At 37.6% G+C, this 5,322-nt stretch overlaps 1 long non-coding RNA gene across 1 annotated transcript; it reads right to left on the minus strand.

The window, feature by feature from the left end:
• Positions 1-695: 695 nt before the first annotated feature.
• On the minus strand, positions 696-1,215 carry LOC309500275. Its single transcript, XR_014206528.1, has 3 exons — positions 1,134-1,215; positions 929-1,044; positions 696-803 (listed from the first exon to the last, which is right to left on the minus strand). It is a non-coding gene; the product is annotated as an uncharacterized lncRNA (long non-coding RNA).
• Positions 1,216-5,322: the final 4,107 nt, after the last annotated feature.

The following is a 5,322-nucleotide window of genomic DNA, read 5'->3' on the forward strand; positions in this document are numbered from 1 at the left end:
AACACACAGTGGACGAGAGTAAGTGGCTGTGTGAGTAAAAAAAAAAAAAATCAGCGATATATTTTTGTTTAGTGATTTAATTATTTTAGACAAAGAACATTTTACATCCCGTGCTGAATGTAAGCCAGGGCGGGATCAGCCAGCGGCGGCTTCCCGCACGTGATGCGCGATTCATTTGCAGTCTGGACGCGGAGGGGTGAACATCTCCGGTGTAGCAGTCGATTCTGTTCCCTTCCGGAATTCCTGTTCCCTTTACGCAATCATACTACAAATCATGCGTAGTTGCCGCGTTACCATCAGGTTACCATACGTAACGTCAGAATTGATACGACAAGAAGCACAACTGGATGTACGGGAAGCCAAAAGGTTAAAAAAGTACTATTTTGCAATAAAAAAAAGTTATTAAAGCGAGTTTTTCCTGCTCTGTCATTTCAATCTAGCTTATTTTTTTTGTTATATTCAGATTTAATCCGTTATTAGCGATTTCAATGTAATGTTTATTAAGGCTTTGATTAGTAGCCTAATACTCGTCTAGCAGAAGACTATTTGAACCACAATTACTTCACAATTTATGTCACCATCATTTATGTCACATTTTATAAAATAAATAGGCTACTTGTTTTGAAAGATTGATTTTCGAGTAGGTTTAACCAAAGGGAAAATAAAGGGGAAAAAATAAACTCCAAAAACAATGGTTTCATATTTAGTTATTTATTACAAGAAGCACATTTGTATTCATCTTCCGTGGATGGATTGCCAACACACTTTAAGTGGAACCATCGCCCACAGTCATCACAGGCAATCTATAAATAAATAAAAAATATATATAAGATTAACAATTTTAAAAAAAGGGGGGTTTAAAGCATTGGTCCATTCATGATTACTTTTGAGTATGCTACACCAACCAAAAATGCTTAACCATATTTACCCAAAGAACATCTGCACTGCAATCATCTGCACATCCAGTCAATGTTTCTGCCTCTCCTTCAGAGTCATCAAAAGTTTCTGCCTCTCCACAAAAGTGGCACAGGTCACTTAGGTCATCTATGAGGTACAGTACGACACTGATGAAAGTGATGCACATCAAAAACAAAAAGCACGTCAATAACATTCAGGAGTTTATAAAGCCATACCAGATTGGCGGAGCAGAGTTAAAGAAATCTCCATTCTGAATAGTGTTAAAGATTGTACATCGCTGGAGAAGTTTATTGTGGTATTTTGCAGAATGTGTTCTGCAAACTGAGGAAGTAACAAGATATTAACTTAAGCATCATCCCATTTTAACGAACACTTATAAGTGGATGATATTATAAATATTATAATATCACACAAATAATACTCACAAATATTATAATATTTGCTACAATACTATAATCACACACCTTCAAAGCGAACACACCACATGATATGGCATCCCTCTGAAGTGGGTGAGGCAAGGTTTCACACACCCAGTTTGAAACCGAAATACCCTTTGCCATCATCAGGGCTCTACAAACAAGATAGTATTATTTCAAGCAGCCTACATATTACACAATAACACTACATATGGTGTATGAAAAATACCTTGTTGTCTCCAAACACTTTTTCTTCTTGATATCTGACTCTCCAATTGAGTCAAGCAGAATGGTTTTTTGTTGGGATGGGTATATAGCCTAAGTAACATGCAAAAAGACAACTTGATAGGGGTGTATAATTGCTAATCAGGATTAAGGGGAAAAGGGAAAACTTAAGTAAAAAACTGTTCAATACCACAAATACTTACAACTAGGAACCAGTGGTGGCCCTCATTTACAATACCCACTATGACCTCATAGTTTGCTGGGTCCAACTAAAAAAAAACTAAAAAAACATGTTTAAACTTTGCGACTGTACACAAAATGGGCATTAGAACAAGTAAAAAAATATATATTAAAAAAAAAATTTGCACTTTTGCAGGACACCTTGAGCCTTTCATGTTTTCCGTTCCACATATCGGTCATGGCAAATGTGTCCATGTGGAATGCCTTGCCTGGTGAAGTTAAATTGTGCTCCCTCACTTTTAGGGAGAGATATGCATTTATAACCTTGACAAACATGGAAAAACATTAATACAAAATATTAGCATAGCAGATGAAAGGCTTATCTGACAAAATCAATTAAATGTGTACCTCACTCTCCAACTCCCTTCCAGGGCCGATACGCAAGTCTTTATAAAATAATTTATAGGGTCCCACTCTGGACAGCAGTACATAGCTGTCGTTTCCAGCCCAGGCACTTTTGATATCTACAGAGGATAACCAAAAACAGCATTGCACTTACCACCTCAGAAATATATTAGAAATCAGACTAATATTGATCTATTATAAGATCTGACTGTGCATCAACACTTACAGCCATGCACTGCGTCTGTGGTGTCGGCTGGTACCTCTGCAATCATTGTAGGTGTGTGGGACACAGGAGAGGAAAGTGGCATTTTGGTTGAAAAGTTCAACGGAGACAGGGGAGAAGATCTTGTAGATTGAGATCTAGTAGACAAGTCAATTGGTGAGGATGGAGGTGATGGTGGGGGCTGGTGTTCATGTGACTTGGTGATGGTGAGGTCTACAGGTGTGAGTGAAGGGCATAACGTTTCATGATGTGCTCTTTTATGTTGTGGTTCTTGGGTGATTCTATGGGGTATCCGGGGTGTGTCTTCTTTGAAGGGTTTGAGGTGGTCAGTGTTGATTTTGGGGAATATCCTGCCATTTTCATCCCTTAAATCTGCGCTTTTGTCTTGCAAATAAACAACTTCATATGGTCCCAACCAGCTGCGCTCAAGCTTGCCCCCTTTCCTCTGTTGGGTCCGTATGTTTTGTCGTAAGACCTTCTGCCCTACAAAAAGTGGTGCCTGATTTGCCACCGCAGCCACCCTCTGTCTCCTGTCCTGTTTTCTTCTTACATTTTTTTTTACAATGTTGTCCATTTTCTCCTTCAAAGAAATGGCCTTTGAAATGGTGTCCTCTGCGATCACAGATTCCACTGTGCTGTTGACCTTTTTTAGAAACATTGAAGATTGAAATGATTTCACTAAATTGATGCATGATATTTATATGGAACAATGTAAATGATCACATACCTCATATATCTCCGGCACCTCAAAAGGATATCGTGCCTCCATTCCGAACATTAAAAAGAATGGTGAGAACCTAGTTGTCAGCTGTGTCTTGGTTCTAAGACCAAACATTACTGCATCTAGGTACTCATCCCATTTTTCTGGTCTTGTATCCACCAGTTTGCACAAGGCTCTGGAGTCATGACCAAAATGAGTTAAATTATGAGTAACCAGTTTTCAAAGACAAATATTTCCCTGAATATTGCATTCCCACAAGCAACCCATAAATGAAGGTTCACCTCTGAATGGTTCCATTTAATTTTTCCACAAGCCCGTTTGTTTGTGGATGGTACGGGGCACAGAGGCTTCTCTCCACATTGAGGAAGGTACAGAGCTCTTCATTGATCTGTTTCCAAAACATACATTAACATTAATCTACATAAACAAAAACATGTGTGAAACCATTAAAATATCATGCATATTGAATTTAGTTCATTTAACAAACTTCAAACCTGGTTTACAAACTCAGTCCCTTGGTCAGTTAGAATCCTCTTTGGTGCCCCAAACCTGTAGAAAAAATGTATAATGCAGCGCGAGACAACTGCTGCAGATTTATTTGGGATTGGATATGCCTCGGACCATTTAGTATAGTAGTCAACGAGGACACAAATGTACTCGTTTCCCTGGTTGGTTTTGGTGACTTTCCCCACCAAATCCATACCTAGCAGTTCCAGAGGCTTATCCACCTTAAAATTAAAATAAATACATTCAAATTATGTGCACTCATGAAATACCAGTCTCAAATCCCATGCACATCTGTGGACAAGCTTACACATATTGGGATGTATTTGGGCTCCTGTTTGATGGACAGTCTGCTATATTGGCACTGGGCACACTGCAAAACCTGATATTCAGAAATAAGCACATGAGAAATGCATTCCAAAACATAATGCATTCATATGTTTCACAACAAAGTTAGAAAGGAATAATTTAGGATTTACCCATTTATCAATGTCCACCCCCATTCCAGGCCAGTAGAACCTCGCTGAAATGGCAAGCTTGGTTTTTTCTGTTCCACAGTGTGCTCCGTAGGGGCTGGCATGGAATTCTGTAAATATTTGGTTGGCCTCTTTTTGGCCAATGACCACTTTTTTCCTCGAACCCATACAATTTTTTGAGGAGATGTAGTAAAGTTGACCATCTATTGAAATAGCTTTATTGTTAGTAAAGTCTAAACAATAACCACGGAGGTTCTGAATGCCTAATGAAAGAAATAGGATATTTTAAACTAAAATTGCAGGATAGGTAATATTTTATGTTCTATTTGCAAAGAAGGCTATAGACCATGGACAAGTATGGGTTTTTTGTTTCTATCAAGTCTTGGTGTATTACTATACCTCACTCCTGTCTGTGGAGCTATGTTATCTTCACTTTCAAAAATAATTATAATTTAGAATAGATTACTTACCATGAATTTGGAAATTGGAGCAACGTCTGCGAATCACATATTTTTGGTCTTTTTTTATACCAAATGGATATGTGCCTTGAGTTTTATAGCTCATGATTTCTTCATACATTTTTGGATCCATTGTTGGAATGTGCCAGCAAGAATAGAAATTCAGGTGACAATGTTGTGTGGTCATCTCCCCATTTATAACACCATTGATTCATTTGATTAATTAAAGCTAATTAGTGCCCTCAGAAATGGTTAATTAATTAATTACTAGAATGTTATGTTGCACCCATGTATCTCGCATGTGAAAAATATTAAAGAAAAATAGCAATATGGTTTTATTCATATTTATTTATTTATTTTCATACAGGGGATATAAAGGTGTCACCTGAAAATGTGTTTACCTTTTGACAATAATATGATGAACTCTTTTTTTAAATGTGTATTTTGGTGACATTTAACATATTAATACATTTTGTATACTGTTTACAACGTTGTATTTCATAAACCTGTCATCTCTGACGTTTTGCAATCTTTATAAATAATACAGACATAATAATATAAAGACAATAATATGAGGCATTGAGTTTTTGTTTTGACAGAAATATTACTGGAGTGTGAGAACCATTTTATTATGCTGACAATTGAATGTTGCGCCAATGCGTTTGGCCTTTGCCGCTTTCCGTACTTCCAGTTGTGGTTTGATGCATCTTCTAGGCATGCGCAGACATGCCTCTTTGAGGGGGAACACAAATTCCTGTAGGGAACAGAATCGACTGCTACACCGGCTCGGAGGGGC

The sequence above is a fragment of the Leuciscus leuciscus genome (genome assembly GCF_965113295.1).
Source record: "Leuciscus leuciscus genome assembly, chromosome: 6".
NCBI lineage: Eukaryota > Metazoa > Chordata > Actinopteri > Cypriniformes > Leuciscidae > Leuciscus > Leuciscus leuciscus.